The sequence below is a fragment of the Protopterus annectens genome, chromosome 8.part0 (assembly GCF_019279795.1).
Source record: "Protopterus annectens isolate FY-2018-M chromosome 8.part0, PAN1.0, whole genome shotgun sequence".
In the NCBI taxonomy this organism is placed as follows: Eukaryota; Metazoa; Chordata; order Ceratodontiformes; family Protopteridae; genus Protopterus; species Protopterus annectens.
The window spans coordinates 1,415,805,616-1,415,818,765 of NC_056741.1; the positions used below are offsets into that span (position 1 = coordinate 1,415,805,616).

The following is a 13,150-nucleotide window of genomic DNA, read 5'->3' on the forward strand; positions in this document are numbered from 1 at the left end:
ATATTGGTATATAACGATGTTACAACTAAGGTACCAATTTGGCTCCAACTGCATATCCTGTATAATGTTAAAGGACTCAGTTGTGTCCCTAATTCTAGCTCAAACACCCTTCAATAATGCAAGAAATACAAGCAGGCAAAGGACACGCAAGGCATAAAATCTTGTCTGATGAAGCGTAGGAATACTACGTGAAAGTGCTTACATGTTTTTTACTAAATAAATTGTTTGGTTTTATGCCATGTGTGTCCTTTGCCTACTTGGATTTCTTGCATTATATTGTTGGAGCCTAGTCTGGGCTTTATCTGGTGCAGTGGTTTTGTTTGGATTTGTTGCATTATATTTTTGGAGCCTGGTCTGGACTTTATGTGGTGCAGTGGTTTTGTTTGGAATTCTTGCATTATATTTTTGGAGCCTGCTCTGGACTTTATCTGGTACAGTGGTTTTTTTTGAATTTCTTCCATTATATTTTTTGGAGCCTGGTCTGGACTTTATCTGGTGCAGTGGTTTTGTTTGGATTTCTTGCATTATATTTTTGGAGCCTGGTCTACACTTCATCTGGTGCAGTGATTTTGTTTGGATTTCTTGCATTATGTTTTTGGAGTCTTGTTTGGGCTTTATCTGGTGTAGTGGTTTTGTTTGGACTTCTTGCATTATATTTTTGGAGCCTGGTCTGGACTTTATCTGGTGCAGTGGTTTTGTTTGGATTTCTTCCATTATATTTTTGGAGCCTGGTATGGACTTTATCTGGTGCAGTGGTTTTGTTTTTGCCTGCCCCTACCCTTCTATAATGGTTTGGGATATTTGGTGAGATACACAGATAATGGTTCCATTAATGAACCATTGCCTGAAACAATTGGTCTGCCTGGTGGATTCTTTAAGCCCTTATGCATTTTTGGCAACTGGTATTGTTATTGTGGCAAAGGTTCCTGAACAGTTAGATAAAAAGCCACATCCTGGGTAATAATACCTTCTTGTATAGCAGACTGAATAAAACTATCTCAGCTTTAAACTTACAAGTAGGATCTATTAACATTTTGCATAAAACTGTTGATTAAATAACTGTTTTTGGGCCTCTGCCAAATACATGGACCAGTCTAGAACAACCACTGCCCCACCCTTATCAGCTTAAGTTATTACCAAATTTCTATTATTTTTAAGATTGTATAAAGCCTCCTGTTGTAATTTAGACAAGTTATCAGTTTCAGATTTCAAATTAAAATGCAAGTCCTTCAGTACACACTGTTGAAATGTAGCAACATATTTATTAATAGGAGGCATAAATTTAGATTCAAGAAACCTAAAATCCTTCTGAATTTCACAATCATTTATTTGACCCATAAAATGTAATTTAAAATTCAATATTCTGCAGAAGGAAACCACATCATTAACAAAGACTTCCTCAGACACAAAATATCCAGGAATAAAATTCAAGCCTTTATTCAATAACTGCTATTCCAAATCTGTCAGTTTGTAGAAGAGATATTATGTACATTGCAAACAGTTTCTGCTTGGGTATTAACAGGTGTAATAGTGTTTCTGTTGTGGAAACCTCATTTATGTTTTCGGCCAAACCTTCTTCTGGCCTTAATGTGTTAATCAAATTGTGTTTTTTCACTGCTGTTGACCGTTAGCTGTAGTCAGTATCAGTATCTCCTGCAGAGGAGGAATCTTCCCTTGGGGTCTCACTTACATTTACCGCCTTTTTAAAGATAGATGTTTTCCTTTTCCTTTTGTTAGGCATCAATGCCTGGTCATCATTGTAGAATATGACAGCTTTCAGTGTAGCAAAAGGCTTGCCCTGACTATAATCCCTAAGGTCCCTATTGAATTAGCAAATTTTCCATTCCTTTAGCTGATTTTCAAATTCTATTAAACCCTTAGTCAATTTGCCAAAACAATTATGAAAAGATGATTGTTTTTCATAAACTTTGACCTCATCGCATATTTTTGTAACCTCTGTTATAGACTTGACAATACTACATTTATAAAAAAACATTAGTACATTCACAAATTGCATAGAAGCTGTGTGTTGGGCTTCAGCCCATTCCATAAACAGAATATCATCAGCTTGTTTAACTAGGAGTTGTACTTCTATCCGTAACCCTGTAGTGTTTGGCCTTTAATTTTATAGGCCTTAAACATTTTAAAATGCCAAACATTAGAGCGTAAACTCTACATAGGTTTTGTTAGTTTAGAAAAGGCATTAATACAAAGAATGTCAGGATTACTATTGTTATCAACCCCTGTTAATGTACCATCATTAGATGTTTGCACAAAACATTTGTTTGTCTGAACAGGTGTTCACACAACAACAACAACACATCTGTTTACTTTGGTCGGGAGAAATATGCTTTGTGTAACTTGGTTTCCTCTGTGTCTCAAGTGACTCCCCAGTACTTCAAATGTTAATATGACTCTGCTCATGCCACCTCCAGGGCTACTGCTGAAAGAGCTATTATTATGAGGAGGTCTGCCTGTCTGCAGTCTCCAAATCCCCCAGAAGATGCCCAAAATGAAGTGTTGAATTCCATCTTGGATAAAGACCTATTGTTTGGATTTTTCTGCTGCAGAGCTCATTAAAAGATATTGTGACAGGGGAATGCTGATTCAAGGGATCTCTCAGATTTCAGCCTTCCTTCTCCAAGTTTGCTGAGGGATTTAGTACTCCATCATCAACTTTCTTTAAAAAGTAAAATAAACAGTTCCAGCAAACATTTAGAAAGCAGTGACATGGAGGTTCCAATAAGAAAGCAGGAACCTCCCCAGACCAATGGATACTATAATAAGTCTGAATGACTATATAAATAATTTCCAGCTACCCTGGCAGCCCTTTAATCCTTCCAAGAAAGCTAACCCTCCTTTTCTCTGTAGCAACAGATAAATTCAGACTAATGGGCTCTGAGAGTAACCTTTCAAGGTTCCAGAAGGCAGTGGGAGTCTCTCGCTCCTTTGTGGGAGATTTCTCCTCACCCTCCAGACCAGACTTTTCTGTCCTGTCCTTCAGCATATGCTGGCTTGAGGGGGGGGGGGGTGATAGAAGCTGTCCCTCCTCCTCAGCCTAGGGAAAGATTTTTATTACCTGGTATTCCTGGTGCTAAAGAAAGATACTTGGAGGCTACTTCTGGATCCTTTCTTTCTGAATCTATTTTCAATAATACCAGAGTTGAAAATGCTGTCAATTCATAATTTGTTACCCCTTCGTTCCCATTTGAGTTTTCTCTTTAAATGATACATATCATTTCTTTCTGGATTACATTATTAGTTCTCTTCATTAATTACCCTTTGGTCTCTCTGCTACTTCAAGCATAACTCTCAACTCACAGAATTTCACAGAATGTCTAGATTTTTGCCTCATATTTTTGGTCTGTTTTTCATAAAATGGTTTTCTGGCAAATTAGTGGCAAATTTTTAAAGATTGAGGTTAGAAAATAATGACAGATAGTTGAGTTTTAGACTTCATACCCTTCAGAAAATTCATGCTAATGCAAAATCTGTTGTTCTATCAACTTTTTAATATTGTAAGAACAATATTTAAAAATTTACCCTATTTTTGAGCGTTTGTCCCATTTTTCTTTATGGCTTTGTCTAGATTTCTTGCTTTAAGAGGTTGAGAGGTATGACTCCAAGGGTAGTCACAAAGGGCGTGGCTCCTGTGATAGCCTATTGCAAATTGCAAGTTATTCACATTTTCGTTTTTAGACATTGTGCTTATTTTTGAAGAGTCGTTTTTTAAAGTGTCAGGAATCTCTCATTTGGGTAAGGGATTTCCTACACATGCTAAGATTGCAAGAGAAGTTACATAAGTCTTGTCTGACTAGTTCTCTCCACAAGGCTTCTTGCTGTGTCTTCTGGACACATCAGGTCAAAGAGCTTTTCTTCCACAGGAAAAAGTATATAGGTTCATAGGTTCATACTAGGTTATCTGCCCTAAGGCATTTATAAGCCTAGCCAGAGTGTGTATGGCTTTCGCCACCCATATTAAATTAATTTTGCTATGCCCTTTTTCAAGGTTAGTATACTGTGCCTCTGTCTAACAGTGACACAGAAGTGATACCCGGGGTAAACCTACGATCTCCCATCCACTCATCAAGATTCCTCTTGAAGAGAGTCAATGAGGGACTCTGCCTAACCTGGACTGGGATTTTATTTCAGAGTGAAGGGAGCCTCTGGGTTATGAATCTGTCCCTCCAGCATGTCCTATTTATTTCAGTGCTGAGGTTCAAGTCCCTCGAGCACGTAGCTCGATGGGATTTGGATTTTCTGAGGTGTGGCATGTCCATTAATTCCGGGTTGGACATGGCTTTATACGTCAGGCACAGATCGCCTCTGAGCAGGCGGTATGCCACTGAGTAGAGCTGGAGTTTCTTTAACTGGGCAGCATACGGCATCTGTTTGAGCCCCTTGATCCTCTTGGTGAGGTACTTTTGGGGTCTTTCCAGTTGCTGCAGATGTCTGGTAAGGTACATCCCAAAAGGGGCATTGTACTCAATTATGGGCCTGATGAGGGATGAGTAAAGAGGCACGATGACCTCCCCTGATCTAGATGTGAATCCCTTCATGATTAGGTGGGCTATATAAAATGTTTTTCTAACCACTTTGGCCACGTGGTTGTCAAATGAAAGATTGCTATCAACTTGGGTCCCCAGGTCCCTAATTACTTCTTCTGTACTTAATGGATTACCACCTATGTGGTAATTTGTGGGCACTTTGTTTTTACCAAAGGGGATGACTATACACTTTTTGGCGTTTAGCTTGAGGCCATGGCTCTAGCACCAGTTGTCTGTTTCGATGAGGCCCTTTTGGAGGATGCTTGTGTCAGCTGGAGAGTCTATTATGGCGCCCAGTTTGCAGTCATCTGCAAACTTGGTCAGCCCCAGTCCTTCCATGTTGGCCTGTACCTCCAAGAAATATATACAGAACAAGAGAGGTCCCAGGACTGAGCCTTGTGGGACGCCACTTGTAACTGGTTTGGAGTCTGACATGGCTCCAGCTATTCTAACCATGTGGGTTCTGTCCTTGAGCCAGTTTGCAATCCATCTAGTGACATAGGGGTTTATATTTAAGCTGGTGAGCTTATCTATAATGCCCGAGTGGGGTATTGTATCAAAGGCTTTTGTGAGGTCCAGGTAGGCTGTGTGGACCACCTTCCCCTTGTCAATGGCCTTGGTGACTGTTTCAAAGAAATCGACCAGGTTCAAGAGGCAGGATCTGCCCTTAACAAAGCCAAGCTGGGTAGAATCCAGTGTCTGCAGGTCCCCAATATCTTTATTTATAAGGTCCATGATGATCCTTTCCATAACTTTGCAGACCAAGCTAGTGAGACTTATGGGGCGATAGTTTCCAGGATCCGTTGAGGCACCACCTTTGTGGAGAGGGACCACTGTTGCTGTACGCCACTCTTTGGGTACATATCCTGTAGTAAGGCTGAGATTGAACAGTAGTTTTAGGTCTGGGTTTAGCTCTTCTTGGAGTTCATGTAGGACGCAGCCCGGCACACCGTCTGGTCCCATTGATGCTGTGTTTCTTGCTTTAGAGAAGGCAGCTCTTACCTGAGCATCTGAGATGTCAGGGGGGCAGCACTCTGCTGGGATAGATATTAGCCCTTTTGGTGGGGAGGGGGGGAGAAGTTTGCTCTGAACCTGTCAGCGAGGATGTTGGCAGTGTCTGTGGGTTCGGTGTATTTTTTGTCATTTTGGACTAATTCTGAGCATATCTGGGAATTCCCACCCAGGTTCCTAACATAACTAAAGAAAGCCTTGTGATTATCCTTAGTGTCCTGTGCAATTTTTCTCTCGAAGCTGGCCTTAGACGATTTTATGAGTGCCCGTAGTTTTTTGCTAATACTGATCAGAGATGCCTTCCCTTTTTGGGATTTTGCTCTATCATGTAGTAGCTTCCTCCTTCTATTGTATAGTTTGTTTATGGCTGGGGTCCACCAGACAGGACATCTGCCTTTGGAGGATTGGGTCTTGGTTTTATTTGGGATTGCATGATCTATGCATTTCTGAAGGTATTCATAGAATGCGTTTATAAAGGATTTTGCAGTCTGGGCAGTATTATCCACAGGCCCGGGGGCTTTGAAGGATTCCACCTTGGTTTTGAGGAGTGTGAAATTTGCTTTAGAGAAGTTTTTCACTGTGGTTTTCTAGGCATGGGGTGGGGTCGGGATGTGAATATCCAGTGAGATTAGTTTATGGTCTGATCTTACCAGTGAGGGATACACTTCTGGTCTGGAGCATAGAGTCCCCATGTTGGTGATGATCAGGTCCAGTATGTTTTCCCCACTTGTGGGAGTGGTAACAAGTTGTTCCATAGCATTTGAGTTTATAAATTCTAGGAACCTTTGGGCTAGGGTGTTGGAGCTAGAGTAATGCTCCCAGTCTATGGTTGGGTAGTTGAAGTCACCCAATATAATGGTGTTTGGAGAGACCTTCATATTTTCCAGTGTTCTCAGGAAGGCTGAGTGGGATTCCTGGGTTTGGGAGGGTGGTCTGTAGCAGGCTATAAACTGGAAGGCAGTTTTACCCACTGTTAGTTGCACATGGATAGTCTCTGATGCTTCGTGCTGTGCCACCGACCTGGAGGTGTGGGTATCTTTAACGAATATTGATACTCCCCCTCCTTTTGTGGTTCGGTCCAAGTTTTGGGGCCGCAAAGCATGGTATGAGGTATAACCTGGTAGTGCTGGGGTGCTCTCAAGAGCCTTGAACCAGGTTTCTGTTACTGCACAGATATCGATGTTCTCCATGCTAAGGAGAGTTTCGAGTGCATTCATCTTGAGGTTTAGACTTCTGGCATTGAGTAGCATTACTCTTAGTTTCTTATCCCTTGTGATACCTATGGAGGTGGGTTTGTCTTTTGAGCCTTGCCTAAAAAAGGCACTATGGGGGTAGCAAGAGCCTTTGCCAATATCCGAAAGCACAGGGGTGACAGGTGCAAGCCGTCCCTAGTGAAGCATTGTGGATTGTCGAGCATGTCATCCCAGGCTGACAGGCATTGGATCCCCTTTGAATGACACAAATACTTAAGCCAATTGTTGAAATTGATTATCTTGTCTTCATACTGTGGCATCATTCTTGGTGAGGGTAAGATGCTACTCAAGGTCAGGGTCATACCGGCCTGGGCTACATGCTCAGAGAGCTCCTCTATGTCTCTTTTCATGTAGTCCAGGGAGGTACGTCTCAGGTCATTCACACCAGCATGGACAATGACTGAGTTATATTTGTACTTGCCTTGGAGTGACCTGAGTGCTTGTGTTATGTGGCGGATCCCAGCGCCCGACAGGCAGCTCACCATGACCTTCTCCTTGTTCAGCCTGGCGAGTGGGACGTCAGTGTGCCTGATGATAGAGTCACCTATTACAAGTGTATCAGGTGTGTTGTTTAGCCTTAAGGACTGTGACTGTTCGGCACACTGGCTTTGTGAGCTATGTGTTGCATGTGTTTTGTTTTGGGGTAGCGGTTGCTTGGGTGTCTGCTTTGGAGGTCTCTGCTGCTTAGGCAGATTTTTATTTAGAGCCTCCAAGTATGTTTTTGTGTGTTTATGTGTTTGGTTTGCTGTCGTGGTAGGTCTATGTGAGACTGGAATTGTAGTGAGTGTGGTTTCCTTCTCCTCCTGACTGGTTACGCCAGTACTGAGTTGAGAGAGCTTAGCCTCCAGTTTGGCTATATGGTTGCATCTCTCACATGTGTTGGAATTTGTTGGGAGGAGGAGAGGGTTGTCTGTGTACATGAGGCAGTTGTAACATTGCCTCAAGATTCCCAGATTCACCAGCTGGACTGGAGAGGAGATTGACAACTGACCTTTGGACATGCTAGAATAGTATTGGGAATTTCTTTATAATTGAAAAAAATGGCCAATGAGGAGCAAGGTACTCCAGGGGGAGTTTGTGAGGGTGTAGTGCTTTTAATTTTTTAGTGCTGACTTATATAATTGCTTTAGTGAGCAAGTGCCAGGTAACTTAAATGCAAAAATAATAAACAGTAGCTTTCTTTCAAGTGAAACAAGGAAATAAGTACAGTAAGCAATGCAGATATCACTAGGGATCCACAGAAGCGCTGAAAAGCCGAGTTTTAGGTGGAATTAGCTTTTCAGGGAAATAAGCATACAAACAAAACTAGATTCAGCACGCCTGGATCTAGTCTATGCTACAGCAAACAAGGTGTACCAATTACAGTAAGAAATAGTTCAAATATGCAGGCACTATAAACCTTTAACCAGAAATTCCCAGCTCAGAAGGGCAGAGTCCAGCCTCTTCTCCCACAAGAGTGCAGACCATGAACCTTCTTAATGTAAAATAACTGGCCTGAAGCCCAAGTGCTTAAACCAGAACTAATACACTTTTAGAATAACAGACACTGAGCCCTCAATCAGCAGTTCCCAACTTAGAAGGATGTAAGCTACCTGTCCTGCCACCACAGTGCAGCCCACAAACCTTCCTTATGTAAAACAACTGGTCTAAAGCCCAAGTGCTTAAACTAAAAGGCTTAGAATAAGTTACACCAAGCAGTAATAAATACAATTGAGTACTTTTAAGATGATGCTAAAGCAAAATAAAGTAGGAAAAAACACAAATACAGTAAAAGCAGATACATTTTTTTTTTTTTTTTTTTTTTTTTTTTTTTATCTTTATCTAAGCCTGTTCCTGAGATTTTCCACTTGGAGTATCATCTCAACAAGGGAATTTCTCAGGATTCTAGGTCTTTTGGCATCTATGATTCTCATGATACTTCTTGCAAGAGCCTACATGACAAAAATTCACTGGTACCTCACATCTCCATGGTCCTATCATCAACATCCTCTGAAATTTCATATTCCAATTTTGGGATTTGTGAAAAGAGAGGTTACGTAGTAGACATACCATTTTTTTCAGAATCCAAGTCTCCCATTCTTGCTTCTTGCCCCAGCACAGTCAGTGACTACAGATGCTTCAGAGTTTGCTGGGGGAGCTTTGTCTATGTGAATACAAATACAGTGTCTTTAAAACAGTAGGACAGATGAGCCATGCAAACATAAAAGGGATGTTAACTCTTTAAACATGCTCTCAATTCTCTCAACCATCTGTGGTCTCTGAAAGCACTTCAAGTGTTTACAGACAACACCACAGAGGTGTAGTACATAAACCAGCAAGGGGGAAAACAAGATCTTACCCTATGTGCAAATTAGCCATTGTAGCTTGGGATGTAGCTTTTCAACACACTCTCACTATATGGATATCTTGTACACTGTCAGAGCAAAACTGTGTGGCAGGTAAGCTAAACAGGACCAGAATAGATCGCCATGAATGGAAACTGAATCAGACAATCTTCTAAGAACTGATTCAGCTGTAGGGACCATTTAAAATAAGCCTATTTGCCTCTGTTCACAACAGTAAGTTTGCAAAATTCTGCTTTGGACTCCATGCAAGAGGCCTGAAAGAGGGATGCATTTTTTTACATGGACAGGAATGTTTCTGTATGCTTTTCCACACTTTTCTGCTGATATCCAGGGTACTTCTAAAGACTGAGAAAGACTCTCCTAACATTACTGTAGTGACTCCCTTCTGGCCCAGGCAAAAGTGATTCTCCAATCTTTTGGAAATGGCTAGTGACAATTATCACAAGCTTCCTCATAGAATGGACCATTCACACAGGAAATGAGGTCTTTGATGCGTCCTGAACCCAATGAACTACAACTGACTTCCTGGATGATTACATTTTAATACCTTTTAGCCCTTAAGCTTTAGAAGCAGTCTGTCTGCCTGTCTGTATGTTTTATCCTTAGCTGGCTACAACCCACATAGCTAAGGCTACTGCAGTGATCAACTGAACATCTGCTGTTATGATAAGTTTACTTACACAGCTGTACTTATAAATGGTATGGTTGTACGGAGGCAGAGGAGTGTGCATGTATGATGGTACAATTCTCTCTTGGCAATGTACCTGTGGTGGTGGTGGTACATAATGTTTAAGCTAGGAATGCATTATTATTCAACCAAACTACATATCAGTGCGAATGCCCAGAAGTCCCTTCATCATTGAGTGACATGTACTAAACATGCAGTACCTTACCACATTGCCAGTGCTTCTGTGAGAACATTACCAGTGCTTCTGAGGGGACATTACTTGTGCTTCTGTGAGAACATTACCAGTGCTTCTGAGGGGACATTACTTGTGCTTCTGTGAGAACATTACCAGTGCTTCTGAGGGGACATTACTTGGGCTTCTGTGAGGACATTACCAGTGCTTCTGAGAGGCATTACCAGTGCTTCTGAAAGGACATTACCAGTGCATCTGTGAGGACATTACCAGTGCTTTTTGGAGGACATTACCAGTGCTTTTGTGAGGACATTACCATTGCTTCTGAGAGGACATTATCAGTGACTCTGTGAGGACATTACCAGTGCTTTTGTGAGGACATTACCAGTGCTTCTGTGAGGAAATTACCAGTTCTTCTGAGAGGACATTACAAGTGTTTCTGAGAGGACATTACCAGTGCCTCTGTGAAGACATTACCAGTGCCTCTGTGAGGCCATTACCAGTCCTTCTGTGAGGACATTACCAGTGGCTCTGTCAGGACATTACCAGTGCTTTTGTGAAGATGTTTCCAGTGCTTCTATGAGGAAATTACCAGTGCTTCTGAGAGGACATTACCAGTGGTTCTGAGAGGACATTACCAGTGCCTCTGTGAGGACATTATCAATGCTTCTGTGAGGACATTACCAGTGCTTCTGAAAGGACATTACCAGTGCCTCTGTGAGGAAATTACTAGTGCTTCTGTGAGGACATTACCAGTGCTTCTGAGAGAACATTACCAGTGCCTCTGTGAGGACATTACCAGTGCCTCTGTGAGGACATTACCAGTGCTTCTGTGAGGACATTACCAGTCCTTCTGAGAGGAAATTACCAGTGCTTCTGAAAAGACATTACCAGTGCTTCTTAGAGGACGTTACCAGTGCCTCTGTGAGGACGTTACCAATGCTTCTGTGAGGACATTACCAGTGCCTCTGTGAGGACATTACCAGTGCTTCTGTGAGGACATTACCAGTCCTTCTGAGAGGAAATTACCAGTGCTTCTGAAAAGACATTACCAGTGCTTCTTAGAGGACATTACCAGTGCCTCTGTGAGGACGTTACCAATGCTTCTGTGAGGACATTACCAGTGCCTCTGTGAGGACATTACCAGTGCTTCTTTGTGGACAATACCCATGCTTCTGTGAGGACATTACCAGTGCCTCTGTGAGGAAATTACAAGTGCCTCTGTGAGGACAATACGAGTGCTTCTGAGAGTACATTACCAGTGCTTCTGTGAGGATGTTACCAGTGTTTCTGTGAGGAAATTACCAATGCTTCTGAAAGGACAATACCAGCACTTCTATGAGGACATTACCATTGCTTCTGCACGGACATTACCAGTGCTTCTGTGAGCATATTACCAGTGCCTCTGTGAGGACATTACCAGTGCTTTTGAGAGGACATTACCAGTGCCTCTGTGAGGACATTACCAGTGCCTCTGTGAAGACAATACCAGTGAGTCTGAGAGGACATGAGGACATTATCAGTGCTTCTATGAGGACATTATCAGTGCTTCTGTAAGGACATTACCAGTGCTTCTGTACAGACATTACCAGTGCCTCTGTGAGGAAATTACCAGTTCTTCTGATAGGACATCACCAGTGCTTCTTTGAGGACATTACCAGTGCTTCTTTGAGGACATTACCAGTGCCTCTGTGAGGACATTACCAGTGCCTCTGTGAGGACAATACCAGTGCGTCTGAGGGGACATGAGGACATTATCAGTGCTTCTGTGAGGACATTATCAGTGCTTCTGTAAGGACATTACCAGTGCTTCTGTACAGACATTACCAGTGCCTCTGTGAGGAAATTACCAGTTCTTCTGAGAGGACATCACCAGTGCTTTTTGGAGGACATTACCAGTGCTTCTTTGAGGACATTACCAGTGCCTCTGTGAGGACATTACCAGTGCCTCTGTGGGGACAATACCAGTGCTTCTGAGAGGACATTATCAGAGCTTCTGTGAGGACATTACCAATGCTTTTGAGAGGACATTACCAATGCCTCCGTGATGACATTACCAGTGCTTCTGTGAGGACATTACCAGTGTTTCTGAGAGGACATAACCAATGCCACTGTGATGACATTACCAGTGTCTCTGTGAGGACATTACCAGTGCTTTTGTGAGGAAATTACCAGTGCTTATGAGAAGACATTACCAGTGCTTCTGTGAGGATATTACCAGTGCCTCTGTGAGGACATTACCAGTGCCTCTGTGAGGACAATACCAGTGCTTCTGAGAGGACATTACCAGTGTCTCTGTGAGGACATTACCAGTGCTTCTGAGAGATCATTACTATTGCTTTTGTACGGACATTACCAGTGCTTCTGTGAGAACATTAACAGTGCTTCTGAGAGGACATTACCAGTGATTCTGTGAACATATTACCAGTGCCTCTGTGAGGACATTGCCAGTGCTTCTGAGAGGACATCACCAGTGCTTCTGAGAGGACATCACCAGTGCTTTTTGGAGGACATTACCAGTGCTTCTTTGAGGACATTACCAGTGCCTCTGTGAGGACATTACTAGTGCCTCTGTGAGGACATTACCAGTGCTTCTGAGAGGAAATTACCAGTGCTTCTGAGAGGACATCACCAGTGCATCTGAGATAACCTCTCCATTGCTTTTTGGAGGACATTACCAGTGCTTCTTTGAGGACATTACCAGTGCCTCTGTGAGGACAATACCAGTGCTTCTGAGAGGACATTATCAGAGCTTCTGTGAGGACATTATCAGTGCTTCTGTGAGGACATTACCAGTGCCTCTGTGAGGACATTACCAGTGCTTCTGTGAGAACATTACCAGTGTTTCTAAAGATGTGCTTCTGGAGCATTTCTCCCCGGGCCTCTGCTGAAAACAGGATCTGTGGAACCTAGTCGGAATTTCCCTGTCAACAAATGTTAAATAAAAATAAATAAATAAATAAAATAAATAAAAGTTTCTGAGAGGACATTATCAATGCCTCTGTGATGACATTACCAGTGTCTTTGTGTGGACATTACCCATGCTTTTGTGAGGACATTACCGTTGCTTCAGAGACGAAATTACCAGTGCTTCTGTGAGGACATTACCAGTGCCTCTGTGAGGACATTACCAG

General features: G+C 42.3%; 1 protein-coding gene across 1 annotated transcript in view; it reads left to right on the forward strand.

The window, feature by feature from the left end:
• Positions 1-13,150, forward strand: part of GRIK4 (glutamate ionotropic receptor kainate type subunit 4) — a 5,029,336-nt gene that overhangs the window by 2,935,409 nt on the left and 2,080,777 nt on the right. The window lies entirely within an intron of this gene.